Below are 17584 nucleotides of genomic sequence, written 5' to 3' on the forward strand. Positions count from 1 at the left end.
TCTCTTCTGGCTTGACTGAAATTTTATCATCCCCGGGGATATTGCGTCAATGAAATATTCTCACAAAAAAAAAAAGAGTCTCAGAATTTTCAAGAGTTGGTCTATTTTAGAGGCAACCTGAATATAATGGGGATTCAACGCAAGCGACAACGTGGCCATGCGATCATGCTAGCTGTTATGAGGTTCTCGCCAACTTTTATGGTGATACTCAAAATGTTCTCCCTAAAATACTTTACAGCCAACGTATCCTACCGTTAATAGGCCCTAATGCGTCTTTGAATGTGTGTGTGTGTATGTGTGTGCGTGTGCGCGTGTGTGTGTGCGTGTTTGTGTGTATGTGTGTTTGTGTGTGTGTGTGTTTGCGAAGAAGACAAGAGCAACAAAAGGAAAACAGTGAGTCCATTCGAAAGCGTTATAATCATTGCAGTCCATGAAAAACATTATTGTCATTTTTCTATATCACGACGGGAACAGCGGTCTGTACCAATATCATAGCCATTAACGTTCTTATCTTTAAGCAGATAATCATGTACAATTAATATTTTAAAAACGCTTTCATTTCATTTTATTTTCATTTTATCTCATTTTCATTTCCAACAAAAATAATATACAATAAAATATGACATAATTTTATGCATGATTATAAAGAAAATTGTAAATACAATTTACAAAATTTCTGAATACCACAGTGATGTTATCTTAAATCCGGAAATGATAGTAATTCGTATTGACTCTCATGATCGAAAAAAAGCAGGTACGCTGTATCAGATAAGGCTTTTTCACATTATCTAGGGCCTGTCTGGATTTTGATATTCCGAAATGATGTAACAGTTCTCGCTATATAAAGCATTCGCCTCCTAGACAGTGTCTTTATATTGCGTGACTTATACCTGGCGAGCTTTTGCATGTCAACTCTGATGGGTGCGTGTCCAGATTCACCGCTGCAGATAACCTTGAATGAATGAGTTATGGCAAAACTACTATAATAGCTCAAAGCCAAAAACCACTAGGCCTACAGAGAACAGAAGAGATAGGGAAGAGGGGGCGGCGGGGGGGGGGGGGAATAGGGGAGCAAAAAGAGGGAGATGGAATAATGATGACAGAACAACAATAAAATGGGGAAGAGAGAGAGAGAGAGGAGAGAAAGCTAGAACAAACACAAAAGAGGTTTGTCTATAAACCATGGACTGAAACATGCAGGTTATAATAATTATTATTACCTCATAGATTCGTCCAAATCAAAATACGAGAGAGACCATGGTAATAAAAAAAAAAAAAAAAAACATTGGAAAATATTGTTACATGACATCATTCTCTGGTGCTCTTTTTGACCCCGATATAGTAGTTAAACAAGCTAGAATGCTTAAGATTTTTGAACGAAAAACGAAATACCAAATTGCCCTTTTATCGTTACAAACAATAATGCAGATGACTCACAGGACAAAGATGGAAAGTGTATGGCTAGCAACAAATATCGCAGAACGAAGAAAATCCCCCCCAAAAAAAAAAAACAACAAACAAACAAACAAAACAACAACAACAACAGAAGAAAAAGACAAGTGGTTGGGGTAGAACGATATCGTTGGTTACTTCAATACAAGGCTTGAGTTCTTAAAATAATAAGCAAATAAAGAATAGACTGGATCTGAATAAATGAATTTAAATATAAAAAGAAATAAGTAATGATGGAGACATAAGTGATCTATCATACCAGTGATATCATATAACATAATTGTAATTTCCATTGAAGAATTATGGATTTAGCGCCTTTTTGAAGCAAGTTCCTCAACTATTAGTAGCGGACATTCATTTCTTTTCTTTTTTTTTCTTCTTATATTCTGTGACGTCTGCCTTTCCCTACTTCAAAATTTGTCATTACTTCCAGCAATTGTAAATATCATGTAAGAATTCATCTTAAATCAGCATCTGGCAATCTACGCCTACAAGCAATGCTTCTATGTAGATTGCTCAATTTACTCATTCACTTAAATTTGTTTTTATGTTTTATATGGTTTCTTTGTTAAAACGTGAAATATGGATGAATATAAAAAACCAACTTGATATGGTTACATAGAGTGGAGCGTGTTTTTGTTTGTTTGTTGTTTTGGTTGTTTTTGTTGCTGTTGTTGTTTCTCTTGGGAGAAATAACTACAGGCAATCTCTCCCAGCCTGAAAACAGCAACATCCATGAGATATAGCAGAACCTTGCTGCTATGACGGCTTGAAAGAAGGCTAATCGGTAAAGCGCGTCTAATCTGGATGTTTTGATGGACAGGAAAGCGCGGAGGGTATGACATCACACCAGAGGCCGTGCCTCGTTTCCTGTTATTGGTGATTCGAGTGCGAGATTGCGGTCACGTGACCGCCTGGTTGAACTATTTTGCCCCGGTTAGCGTCTAATAATAGTATTTACCCGGATTGTTGCCCGCGGTGACGTTGGATTTATGCTTGACCGTTATCCGAGAAGTTGGTAAGGTGATCCATCAATAAAATTACACGCGTAAAATTTTAGTTTATTCAGCATTCCAACGTTGCTTTAATATGTGCCAGAACACTACCAAATAGGTGATTTGGCTGAAAATTAAAAGTTTCAAAATAAAAGTAAGTTTTGATTATGAATCTTTTATTTTCATTACGCATGGATATACTGCGTTGTTCTGGAGCTCAAGCGATGTCTAAAGTAGCAACACAATTTGTTTTTACATATCGGAACTTCAAAGCAGATATTTTCTATGTGTTTATCTGGAGACCAGTTTTCGGATCGTTTCGAACATGATTTTCGGAAACAGACTTGGAACAAAACATTATTTCACTTCATTATATAATATTAAATTTCAAGAAGAAGTAGGGGGAGGAGGAGGAGGAGAAGAAGAAGAAGAAGAAGAAGAAGAAGGAAAAGGAGAAAAAGAAGGAAACAAAAACTCACAAAAACAATGGACCGATTTTCAACTTTTCGCGACTTTGTGGTAAAAGATCGTATGACTTATACATAGTTTTATAAAAACCAAAATTAATAAAGAAGATTGGACAAACATAAATGTACGTTTGAGAGCATGATGTTATGAATATCGGAGAAACCAAAACATCAATGTCAAGAAATCTCTGGGATGATTTGATTCATCAAACAACAGCGGCATAACAGTTTGAAGTACCCCTCCCCCCCCCCCCCACCCCCCACCAACAATAAAGAAAAGACTTGAAAAGAGACAAATCATACCTAAGGCTGTACAAACAAATCGAAAATGTGATTTTTCTCAATAATTTACTATGCAAAAGATTCAATGGAGATGTTGAATGTGGAAATAGCAAAATTACATCGTGACAAAGAGAGTAAGATTGTTTGTGTGTGTGTGTGTGGGGGGGGGGGGGGTATTGACATCTCATGACTGTGACACCACAATCATGTGACCTGGAATACTACAAGAAAGCGTACACGTGACACCCGGCCTGTCAGGTAAATTTTCTCTACATTGATATTCGTCCAATGAGGTTAGAGGTTTCTGTCATTTTTAAGATTTTTTTTAAGGTCATAATTCAACAATGGGATTTCTACTGTCCCTTGTCTATTCATAAAGCACAGACTGAACTCGTTAATTAAAAAAAAAAAAAAAATGCGTTTAAAAAAAGTACTATGGTAATGTTTTGTAATGTGAAGTGTATGTAATACAATCATGTATGTAATATACATGAGTAAATTTAGCTCTTGGACGATGAAAACGTGTGATCACATGAATTGCGTGCCATAAAATAAAAGCAGGAACTGAAACCGAATCAAAATATCGGATCATTTTTCTTTTGCTCTTGATCAGCTGATCCAGAAATAAGTTCTTGTTTTTTGTTTCAACGACGTGATAACATTACGACATGCACATCAAACAAGTTAGCGCTCTGAGGGAAATAATGTGTGAATTTTGATTTTGCAATCAGAGTGTATGGCGACCACTTCATACATTCAAGGAAACTTGTTCTGCGTGGTGAGAAACTTGCTAGATTTGCAGACTAAATCGTCAAGGCCATGAACATTCATTAAAAATGAGTGTTACCGATCTCAGCAGCCAGTCCAACGCTCTCCTTCCCCTCACTCCACTTCTCCACCCCACCCCCACCCTTCACCCTTCCTGGGGGAGGCCCGGAGGGAAGGAGGGGAGGGGAGGGGAGGGGATATAGTACGCCACCTAGGAAAGAGTGCAGAATAATGGTTTTAGCCAGGCACAGCTTTATAGTGTTCTGCACTTACAGATTTTTATTCAGGCATGAGAAACTCATATAACACACTGGCAGCAGCAGCCAAACAAAAAACAACAACAGCAACAAAAAAGGCCAAAACTAACAAAAACAAATATATGAAGAATACATTGGAAGATATATGAATGTTGTATTTGAGTCAAAATGATTTAACCTCCCTCAGTTCAGTCCCATGGTTCACTCATGATATAGCCAAGGGTGGCTCTGCTTTTCTTCTTCAATTTCGAACAGGTTTCTGATCACGAGATTATGTCTTTTTATTTGTTAGCATTTTCTTTAAAAATGCCCCAGTCTTGTACATCTACACCAGGTGATCGAAAAAACGTCAGAAAACAACAGAAACAAAAAATAAGTTGCATTTTTCAGCTTTGAGATAGTATGAATATTTTATGGGAAAAATTACCTTCATTAACCACCGTCATTAAGTCATCATTACAATCTAGCTTTCTTTAATGTAAGATATTATTTTTTATTGTATACATTTTGTCTAGGCGCCCTAATTATAAGCTGTCCTATGTTTATTTTTTCCTCCAACATTTCTCGTATACGAACGCTTAACCCGGGTGCAGCTTTCAGGAAGCCAGCATGAATAAATTATGCCGACAGAGGGCGCAAGTACACACAGATTCACTCTAAACGCGGAAGTTCTCTTATAATATAAACATATTGACATATAAGCACAAAAATAGTTAAGATGTTTCCTCAAAGAGAATGATGCGTTTATATTGTTTGACCTAAAGGAAAGAGAGAATTTACAATTTCTGTAGAAGTTACAGACAAAATAAAAAAAAGATTTTTTTTTTTCTCGAAAATAATTGTAACATCAGTCATACGCCGAGATGCATGCCAGTCATAACGCATAGGCCATATGCATCTGACATTTTTGCTTTGTACCTATGAAAGAAATCTTAAATTTCCGTTTATTTATTATCATTTAATCAAATTTATTCATATATGTCATTACTCCTATTATATTCCTTGATATTATCTTTACAGTTTTTACAACTCCTTTCTGCGTTATCGTTTGTCAGTAATTTACAACTTGATTACATATACACGTCTATCGTCTTTTAATAATAATAATAAAAAAAAAAGAAATGTTGGCATGCAGGTTTACAAACAGGATAACAGGATCATCGCATCTAAGTTGCATGATATTTGACTTCTACCTATAATACATTTTCTTTGAAAAAAAAAATGAAAGTGAATAAAGATTACGTAACTTTTCTATTTTTTTTTTTTTTTTTTTTTTTTTTTTTTTTTTTTTTTTTTTTTTTACCAAGGAGCTACCACACACACCTCCTTGATTTTATTCTTGTCATTCAAGCCAACATGACCAACTTGCCCGTTAAGTGTGGGTTCATCTAAAGTCTCAGTTCTCTTATTATAGCCACCACGTGATCACATGTTGGTGAGCATGACTTTGTTCCCTGAATGCCGGATTTCCCATACACAGGGAGTGTGTTCCCGCGCAGACGACCGTCTCGATCTCCAGTCGATTTTTGTTGAGATTATACTGCCTCCTTTTTTTTCTACTTTCGTCACGAGGAGTTATAAAAAAAATAAGAATACTATGAAAAGTACCTATTTCAGACATTAAAGTGAACCCTACATTCCGAAAAGGGGTTGAAGGAACAATTTCAGTTTCAACATCGAACAAAATAATTATTTTTAGATACATCATCATACTATTGTCATAATCCTTCTGGAAATGATACACAACCATATTCGTGAATATTTGAATTAAGAGAAATAATGTATTGATAATGTCAGGTTCGTCACTATTTTCAGAAATTATGATATATTTTTATTCTTTTTTACGTCATTTGAAAGTAATGATGTTACACCCTCATGTCTCATATCTTGCTCTACTCAGCACTCAATAGCAAAGTTTCCTTGCTTATCATTACAATTTGCAATTTATGCTTGCAATCTCTTTGTTTCTGTCTAACGTAGTCTACGGATGCTGGCAAATTCATCAAGGCTTACGAGGATAATTCATAAGTCTGTTTCGCCGAAAGCCCAATTACTTGGAAAGATTAATTAGCAAAATGAGCTCAGACAGTTTAGTTTATGTTTTCAACTCTTTCATCAAAGGCAGCAAGTGTTAATGCATCATTAAAGCTATGTTTTAGGGTGTTAAAAAGTGGTGCTGAGTAAAATCTTATAGCTCCGTTGTCACTTACAGCCAAGTTGTAGTCTAGCGTGATGGCGAGCTAGCGCGAGCTTACATTCGCATGAACTCGCGTGAAGATTGCTGCAAGTCGACTTTTAATTTAGAAATCGTTTAACCCACTGGCAACGGAAGCCTTCTTGGTAGTGTTCCGAAGTCTATTGGGGTTTCACAAGCATGGTGTGGAAAAGGTTAAAATGTATTGTTCCAGACAGTCAATTGGTTGTCAACCGCCCTCCTCGGCGTGACTACGCACTTCGTACCCGGATGTTAACACCTTACCGTTAAGTCGATTAACACCTTTTCCTTCCGCGCTTATGAGATTTTCAGCACGTATTATTACTTTTAATGATTTTCTTACCTCTTGACATTTCCGTGCAAATTCATCTACAGGACAAAGTTGCTGTCAGTCTTGTTAAAATGATATGTTTGATGACAATTTCATCTGGCTGTGTACCTTTCATTCTCATAATTACGCTGTACTTCCGTAACTGGAAGTAGGTGAGCGACAATGACACCAACAAAACAACAATAACAACAACGGCGACAACGACGACGACAAAAACAACGACAACAACAATAACAACATGCAACTTCTATCTTTTACGTGCGTATGTGTGAGTAGTCCAATGTTTGTGAAGCTTTGATTATTGTTCCGTTCGATTGACTTTTTTTTTTCATTTTTTTTTTCAATTCAATCATAGTTTATTTCCAATCAACGAAAATCAAAACATAATACATAATGACTTGACTGTCCCTGTTGAAGTCAACGCAGACACAGAGTATAGGCCTAGTCACAATTATGATAATCAAATTAAGCAAGATGATAGCGACTTCAATTATCGACACTATAATCACGATAATTACTTTATGCAAAAAGATATATTGTATAATCATTCTTGCTATCATTCAGCACATTTAATCTCAACCCTCTTCACAAAGTTATTGCTATATATCGTTACAACTCTACATTGATATTTAGTTAATTAATTCACATCTCCTCTCCTTAGTTTATGATAAAACCAACAACAAACGGTTATAGAAAATGCTTAGATGCAAGCGAATGAGAAATTTGAACGGCCATTGCGTCATTAACTTTAACTGTATTATAATGCGTAAGGTTTCTACGCCCAATAGAACTGATTTGAAAAAGGGAAAACACATGCGAAACTTCAGAATTCAGTTATTATCTTACTTTCATTAATTTCAATGAAATTATCAATGTTGATCCTACTTTACACATAGAGTCAATTTGAAAGGGGGGGGGGGGAGTTTTCGCGGTAAAAAAGGGAAAAGAGCTCTGAACATCTTTCAACGCAACAACGCCTTGATAGATTATTATCGATAAACTGAGATTCATTGGGCAATTGCCACGTATAAAACGATGAATTATCAATACAGTTGCTATTACAGCAAAGGCAGAACGAAAAATACGCGAGTGGCCGAGTTTCAGTACAAATAATGGACCGGAAACGAATGACTCCGAAAAGACTTAGCGTTAATCCGGAATGTTTGACGGATATAGGATATTCAGCAATCGCTGTGATATAATCCCGTATTGTTTGCCGCGTTTTTTCTTTCCTTTTTTCTTTCTTTATCAACGAAACACTAGGCTCGTTGCCAAGAATTGAATACTTTAAAGATTTGGACTGCTATTTGTGGCATTGCTTGGTAGTCTTTAAATCGCGCTCAAAACACATCTTTTCGTTTAAGTGTTCATTATTATCAAGCACATCAGAAGCTTTTGCAGCGCAGAAGAAAATATGTCTATAGGTTTTGCGCTTTATATTGATATAGCATTATTACTATTATTGTTAATATTATTGCCCTGATATGAGGAGTTTCAACTCCATAATCATACTATGACTTGAAGAGCCTGGTCCGAGGGTCAATAATGTCGACTGAGCTCTGAATGAAGCAAGTCCATATCTCTAAACATGTAATACGTCAATTGTATGTACTCCTTCGAACAAAAGAGGGTGGTTTAATGAAGTGGTTTAGTATTATATGTGGACAATCAGGCACTATGGGTCAGTTTAGTACTATTTTCAACAACTGAAGGCAAATGATGAATTTATGCCTCCAATATCAACCAATCAGTCTCGAGGATCTATCAAAGCTGTATAAAACGAGAAATATTTTGATGAGAGATAATGAGAAATAAATGCTTGTTTCCGAAGATCCACCTTCTAAAGACTATAATGATCTATTGTGAAACGCACGATTGTTGATATTGCACCCACGGAGTAGTATATCATTAATTATAGAAATGAGCACAATTATTTTTCCACTATATTACTGCTGCTGCTACCTCTAGTACTACTTCAACTTTTACCACAAATATGCATAAAATGGCACATCCACCAGAAGTGCTATGAATGCAAGAAGTACTAGTGTGTAAGTTAATATATTATATAACCTGTCTAAATCATTGATCCTAATAAAGAATACTGCAAAAGATCATGAATAATGATAAAAGAAATCCTCTCAGCTGGTGACAATGCTCAGTATAAAATTCTATCTTGTTCATTTGTCGTGCTATTTTATGAAGTTCTTTGACTACGTTGTACACTTTGAGTAGTCAGCTTGGTAAATTGTTTTTTAACTCGTGCCTGCCTATTCATCTGCTTGCATATAAACAAAAAGTTACGAATTGTAATTTGTTTTTGTATAAAGTCACAACTTGAACTGCCAAATCAACACAAAAATATCATCCACTCTAGGGGAAGATGGATTTATACATTTTGAGGGAAGGAATCGATTTGTTGAAGGAAAGAGGATGATTTTCTCTCTCTTTTTTTCCAGAGCTGTCACTTTTGAAGACAAAGAGTATAAAACATCTTACTTGGCTCATCTTTTTTTTTTTTTTTTTTTTGTAACACAGCAGATTTATTCAAATCCCCCGCATAATCTCTAAATCAAATACAAATTCGGTCAAGGCTGCGAGCGTCAACTTCTTTACAGAAGATCCGAATTATAACGCCTCCCGCTTTAATAGTCTCTGGCAAAGCTCCATTTGTCGCTTGCCACGTAGCGAAAATAATATCCAATGACATGAAGGAGGGAAAGAAAAAAAAAAGATCCACAAAGATAACAGAAGAGAACAAATTATTAGGGCTTATATGTAGAAGAGAGAAATAGAAAAATAGAAGGATAGATGAGATAGATGCGAGAATTCGTAGTTTATAGATAGATAGATAGATAGATAGATAGATAGAGAGATAGAAAGAGACATAATAGATGGGTAGATAATATATATGCGAAAACAGTATATATATATATATATATTATATATATATATATATATATGTAATAAAGACAGATATAAAGAGAGAGAGAATAAATGAATAAACAATATAGATGGGAGAATAGTAGATAGATATACTTGCTTCCAAAAAAGCGCTAAATCCAATGAAAAATTACGAATTTAGCGCCATTTGGAAGCAACCTCTTCATATAAACAGATAGAGAGAGAGAGGGAGAGGGAGAGAGAGAGAGAGTATTGAACAGAGCGTGCATCCAGCGGCAGACAGAGACGTATGATGGGTGACAAAACTCTGACGTCATATAGGAGGAGGGCAACATTTCTAGTGTACATTCATCTACCAGATAGAGATCCATTGCCATAAATAATAGCCTGATCGACTGAAGTGATAGAGCGAAGAATGCCAGTGATTGCTTTTATCGATTGTACTATCGATAATACCCAGAAAGTCTGTGAAAATCACACTTTTTCAAGTCTTCAAGTAATAGCGTTGTCTCTTCCAATCACTTGCTTGGGCTAAATTCGCCTGTTTTGATCATTCAAAGCAGTTGAGTTGAGTTGAATGATATTATTTGCATAGTGAAGCTGGAATCACATCGAACAATGACCAGTTTGTGTCAAAGGGAAATCTGGTTGAAAATTTATTGACCGAGAAAATAGATTTTGCAATTATAATGTGTGAAAGATAAACAAAAGATAAACAACAAAAGAAAATGAGAATTGAGAGGCTACAGAAGACGACATTACGACTAAATATTTCGTAGAATAGAATATGTCAAATTACATCGTTATGATTCTAAATTCTGCTGAAATCTGGAGAGAGGGAGGTTGCGAGGAACAGTCACTAGTGAAGTTCTCTCCAAGACGCGGTTGTAGTTATTGTGCAATGTCTGCGCCGAAATGACGCGTGATGACCCGATTAGTAAACCAGCCACAAAAAGTGAACCGCACCCTTTCCTGCGAGTCATTAGCGTCCAGGGTAGTTCAGAAAAGGAGAGCTAGGTAATTGGCCAATTATTCAGCAAGTTCATCAGCTATCTTGTGTCGTTGTTTCTCTTTTTATTTTTTTTCTTCACTCATAACAGCTGATTGAATATGAACGCAACCAAAAATCAGCGCCCCATTTTTTTTTCTGCATGGAGCTAAACTTTGCCTCCTTACCTCGCAACTGATGCATGCTAAAAATAAACCCATGTATTGTAAGCTGACACATACATTCCCTCTCTCTCTCTCTCTCTCTCTCTCCCTCCCCCTCTCCCTCTGTCAGTGTGTGTGTGTGTGTGTGTGTGTGTGTGTGTGAACCTCTCCCCACCACCCCTTCCCTTCATTTGCCACCCCCTCTCTCCTCTCCACTCTTTATCTTGCAAGATCTCTTTCCTTCTCTAATTTGCTCTCTTTCTCTCATAATAATTGCCACGTTCCGCTGCCGCTATAGTAGTATCCATTTACAGGCGCATGCGCATCTTTGTATCTACCCTAAAAAGTCTTATTGTTGGGAGCAACTGTGGCACAGTGGTTAAGACCACGGACACTCAATCATGGACGTTCGTTGTTCGAGTCTCCAGACTGCAGCCGTTGTGCCCGTATACTTAGGTAAGAGGGTTTATTTTCATTGCCACGGCTTTCGGTGCGCACTTCAAGCCATCACAGTCATGCTGGGTGTTTGCTTTATAGCATTAAATACGGTTTCCTGAGCGGTCACGTAACGCAAAAAAAAAATTGTAAGCCCCTTGCTAACATTTGCAGATGGAAAACAACAACAACAACAACAACAACAACAACAACAACAACAACAACAACAACAACAACAACAACAACAACAACAACAACAACAATTAAACATAACTCAGCTTCGGTGCTTCAAAATAGTTCTGTGAGTTAGGGATGAAAATACCCAACATGAAAATGTTAGTCAGAATAATCAATGTTAAGTATTGCTAAATGTACAAAACGTGAACAGTGAACAGTAGATGTATCATAAACCGATTTCAGAATAAACCGTGAACGTGACGGTGTATTGAGAAAGTTAGTGATATTTCCTCGTATTTGCGGTTTTATTACGAAATTTTTGTACGGTATAGGGTGTTTAGTGATACAACTGAACTTTACGTATGCATCAAATCTGATACACTGTAAATCAAACATTTTATTATCATTATTATTACTATTATTATATTTATTATCATGACTGCTCCCTATAACTTCAAATGGGCACCTGGTAAACTTGTTGGACCTTTTAGCATTATATCCCCCTTTTTTTTTGCGATGGTGGCAACCAGCACCTGATTACTTGCCTCAAGCATTTGATTAAAATCAATGAATAACACTGATTAACGATTAGTTCATTGTTGGTTCCCATTATACCAACTCCGCATAACTGTTGAAATAATATTTACATTTTGTGCTGATTTTTGTCAGTTTCATGTGACGTTTGACGCGGAATAATTTCGTATGTTGTTTCCTTATACTTCTTTTAAAAGTTGGAATATCGTGATTGTAACTCACATTTTCTTGACTTTCATTTACATGCATGCATTTTTTAACTAGAAGTCAGAGAGAGAGAGAGAGAGAGAGAGAGAGAGAGAAAGAAAGAAAAGGGGTTGGGCGGGAGAAAAGTATAACCCCAAATTACATTATAAGAGTTTTCACATCGACACATTTTGGAAAGCATCCAGAATTAATTGGTTCGAAAGACTTTAAATGTAATATAAGATTCAATCACGTTTCGATGTCATTGACTTGTTAAGTAGGCCTTTTTTTCTGCTTTATTTCTTTCCTTTCACTGTTATTCTTTAGCTTCATCGGACTCCACGTGGTTTTCGTTTGTCTCTTTTTGTTTCTCCTTCCGTGCCTTTTGTAATCTCCTGTTGCACTAAATGTTTGTTTTCTTTTCATGTTTGCTATTGTTGTTGCTTTTTTACTCTCTTTCAGATAAATTAACGAGCTTGAAATCACCGCTATAATTCGCACCGTCTCTGTATCACGTTTCCCGCGGGGAGCTAAGGGGATGACAACGCAGAGTTTTCGAGGGTAATTGAATTAGAGCTCCGTAAGTGGGTACGGCACTAACCTCGCTAAACGAGGGTCAGTCCACATAATGAACAGATCAAACTCTGTCAGTCAGTTTCCGAGTCATTTTGTCAAGTTAATTAAAAACATAAACATGAAACAAAACCATCTGAACGCCTTTGCACGCGTTCATTACAAGCCATTTTTTTAAAATTATTTAACGCGTGACGTCTGACTCAACTTGACATTAGACACACGTTTAAGTCACATCTGAGGGATTTCTTCTGAATTTCCGAGCTGTCGTTTGGCTTATTGCTGATTGCTTCTCTCTGATACAACATCCGACAGGCAAACAAAAAAAAAAAAAAAAAAAAAAAAAAAAATCAACCAACCAACAAAACAAACAAAAGGTAGGGCCCATAATCTCAACAACGAATTTGTCATAAGAGGTTCCATACAGGTCTTCAAAACTTCGTTAAACTAACCTTACTATAAGTAACTTTTATTCAGCTGTATTTCGGATTTTCTCATACAGCAATAAAACATGTGGAATGGTCTTCAGCTGGCGTTAAGGAAACGCCCTTCGCTTTCATAAATTATGTTTCAAAGAGAAATTCAAAGCAAAACTTATTCATTCCACACCCGGTATCCACATGACACCTGCAAATATGCCCTTCTTCTTCATGTTGTTTTTTAACTATCATTTATATTTTGTTTAGTAAGAATTAAGTTTTGTGATTTTTTTTAATGGACAAGCCATTGACATTCCTTTGGCCTTTGTCTGCAACCCCCCCCCCCCCCCCCAGCGTTTGACGTAATACTGTTTTCTCCAGATCCAGCTTTGAATATGTTTTTACCTTTGTACTTTATTGGTGATTCCTTGTGTACCGATTCTTGTATTTTTGTATGTTTTTTATCAAATGTAAAACAAATAAACTTGAACTTGAACTGCAACTATATTATAATTACTTAACTATATAAACAAAACACTAAATTGCATACAAACTAAGGAGAATTGACAGTGGGAGCGACAGGATAACTGCTTAAGTCCTTCTACATCGTCACTCAGATTTAAAATGCATATAATCTATCCTTCTCTTGTTCTTCTTTAAATCAAAGGTGGGCGGTGAGTTGGCTCAGTCGGTAGCGCGTCTGCCTCACGATCCTATTAAGGACCTGGGTTCGAACCCGAGTCTGGACTGAGCAATGTTGTGTGTAATCATACCGTCCCCTCTAGCAAGAGGCAAAACACTCTGTCCCTTGGATAGGACATAAAATGGAGGTCCCATGTGTGAGAGAGAGTCACAACTCATACACGTAAAAGATCCCGCTTCATTCATTCATCACAAAGAGCAGGGTGTCTAACCCGGTGAAGTGGTCAAGTCTCACATCCAACTGGACCCCATGGAAGACTAGCTTAGCGTAGCTGAAGATGGGATATCCAGCCATCTTCTCAGATGGAAATAAAGAAACAAAGAAACAAAGAAACAAACAAACAAACAAACAAACAAGGCAACACAATGACGTCAAGCGTTACTAATGAACAACATGCACTTAAGGGCAAGTCCAAGAATGTAGTGAAAGTCTTGTCGATGTCGTTGCCTTACACGTCTTCTCTTAGCCTTTTCACTAGTCTTCTGTGAATTTCCCTTTTGTGTTCCGTTTGTTTCTGATAAATGACATACATGTACATAAGGACCCGGTTCAGTTATAACAGAATTCATATATTTTCAGTCATTAATTTTTTTTTTCTTAAAAAAAAAAAGAAAAGAAAAAGGGTAAGTGATAAAATGACACTTACCTGCTAAAATAGGAGCGAGATTCTTTGACTGATATAGAAGACGTTCGCTCTTCCGAAAGTTCGTACATCCGAAAATGAAATAAGGTTCGTTATTCTGAAGGTTCGTTAATTCGAAAATGACATACGGTTCGTTAATTGGAAAATGAAAGGTCTGTTATTCTCAAGGTTTGTTCATTGGCAAATGAAAATAGGGTGCGTACTAACGAACCTTCGGAATAACCAAACCTTCGGAATAATGAACCCGTATTTAAATTTCGAATTAACGAACCTTTGGAATAATGAACTGTAACCGATTCCCCGCAACATGTGCATAGCGTCGTCAATGTCGGCAACGTTGTTTTTGTTGTTGTTGTTATTGTTGTTGTTTCAAGACTCCGGGTTTTATATAATTAATCCCTTTTTTTTTTATCTAGTCTTCCTAATATGAGCATACAAGGGCTACCAGAATAGCACACAGGTTTACCTAAATTTGTTCGATAGAAGGCGGCCAATGGAAGACTTGTTCTATTCGTGTTATGTTGTTTTGCGTTGTCTTTTTCATAGTAAAGAGCGTGATCTCGAAAGCCCGCCGCAAACTACACGACTCACGATTATACGACTGACAGGCTTTGGGTCCGAAATAAACAAGCTTGTCTATTCTGAGGCTATTGTGATTTATTTCGGATCCAAAGTTTGTCAGTCGCACAGTCGTGAGTCGTATGGTGTGCGTCGGGCTTGAGTCTCAGTAGCGCGTTCCGTTGCAAGATGCTTTCTTTCATAGAATGAAGTTTATCTTACTGATTTGGGAGTTTCCCAAAACTGAAATCCTTCTTTTCATGGTTATTGGCACACATTATGGTGTCAGCGTAATGTTAGCAACAAATAGGGAAGGGAAAGGTAAAATTGTTACCGCTTTTATAGAATAATAAGTCAGTTTTGCCAACTTGCATTCCAATTGCAATCAACGCTTTGAATGTATGAATACAGCTTCAACATGTTCAAGGAATTTCATTTGTGTACATACGCACGCTTCCAGCTGTTAACTTGCGTATGAATGGTTCATTGTGAACGTTTCGAAAAAATCCCCCACGTACGAACCTCAAGGACAAAAAAGGCGGGAAAACAGGAGGTGAGGCCTAAAATTGTGCTGGAACGCTGGATTATAATTTTGCTGGCTATCGCTTCTAAAATTACCCCAGCTGGCAGGGAATCAAAATACAAAAACTTGTCACTTTATACGGTGACACGTATCACACACAGACAGACAGACAGACAGACAGACACAGACACACACACACGCACACACTTTTGTGTATTTTGTCAGTCTTTTATTTTTCTTTCTTTTAATAAACCATCTACAAATCAATTCGTGACATTGAAGATAACACAAATTTTATTATGACAATATAAATTCCACATTGTCAATATTACGTATGAAAAAGAAAGAATTTTGTTCATAAAATCTTTCTTCCTTCTCCCTGTCTAAATCATTTTTGTTGGTTGTTTGTCAATCTTTTATTTTTCTTTCTTTTTCATATAAACAATAATATACAAATAAGTTGATTGCAAAATAATACAAATTTCATTATAACAACATAAATTCCACATTGTTAGTATTACGAATGAAAAAGAAAGAATTTTGTGTATAAAAAAAGGGATAAAGAAAAGGCCAAAAAGGATAAAGAAAAAGCACACACACACACACACACACACACACACACACACACACAATGGCTTCATACACACACGAACACACCCAAGATTACACAAACACTTATCCGACGCAGTGCGAATCAAATTTAATCAAATTTAAACCAGGAAAACGAGTAGAAAATTATCGGAGTGAGTGTATCGGGAGGGTTGAGGGACCGAGTGAGGGAGCAAAGGGGTCGATGATTATCAGACTATATTTTTGTTCTCAAAATGAACTTTTTTTTTCGTTGACAATATTCACCCAAGGTTTTTTTAAGTGACAGCATACGAAGAGTTTGTTTGCAAAAACCGATAAGTCCATATTTGTCAAACGGAGATATTTGCGATTAAAGGTCAAGAAAAATAAAGAGAATAATAAGAAAAATTTTGCTTCTTTTGACCATAACTTCAAAAATGTACCTTTATATGTAGTGACCAATATATCACTTAAAAGGTACTATTTTTTACTTTTCGACAGAGATCGTCCTTCAAAATCTTCAAAAATGGACTTATCGGTTTTTGCAAACAAACTCTTCATACACTCTCAGCTTCGTTGAAGTTCCCCCACGCAACAACATTCAATGTACAAGCTGAGAAATAAATCTTATAGATGAGATCGCCTGATAAATTGGGAAAAGATTCCCCGTGCCGAGTTTGTGTCGACATCTATTAAATCTTCGGTGAGGATGAAGGTTGTAACATATCCTTCAAAGTTAATGTCAATGTCGGAGGGTTGTCACTGAAATTCAGTCAAACAGCATTCCCCTCGTAAACAACTTACAGCCAGTTCTGAATACTGTGATCTCCTATGGTAGCACTCAAGAGCAAAGAAGCAAACAACAGAAAAGAAATTTGCTTCTAGTGATGCTCATGACTTGCGGAAAAAGTAAACACAAACTTAAAACATTCATTATCTTTTCCTTCTCTCTACTCACCATTCTCAATTTTATCATTAGGCTTCTAAAAAAAATCCTTTAGGTTTCTTTGTTGTTCATATAAAGTTTGATTATTCGATGATCTATTTCTCTTTATAATGAAGGAATCGTAAGCACTAACACAGATATTATGTATGATATAAACGCATGATTGTACTATTATGTGTATGTGTGTCTTTGGGCGTGTGCTTGTGTTTGTGTGGCTTTGATATTCAGCACAGGGGGATCAGAATCAGTCTTAAAGGCATAATTTAGCATTTGCAGATGAAACAAAAATCCAACATTAGTGCTTTAAAATAGTTCCAAAATGTGAGTTAGGGATAGAAGCAACCACTGTAAAAATTTGTATCGGCAAAATAGATGCTAAATATTGTTAGATATACAAAATGTGAACAATAGTTATAATAATAATGTTTCCAGATTAAACCGCCTACAGTTACGATTTATTGAGAAAAATACAGATATTCTCTTATATTTTGGGCTTC

This window comes from Diadema setosum, chromosome 6 (assembly GCF_964275005.1).
Source record: "Diadema setosum chromosome 6, eeDiaSeto1, whole genome shotgun sequence".
In the NCBI taxonomy this organism is placed as follows: domain Eukaryota; kingdom Metazoa; phylum Echinodermata; class Echinoidea; order Diadematoida; family Diadematidae; genus Diadema; species Diadema setosum.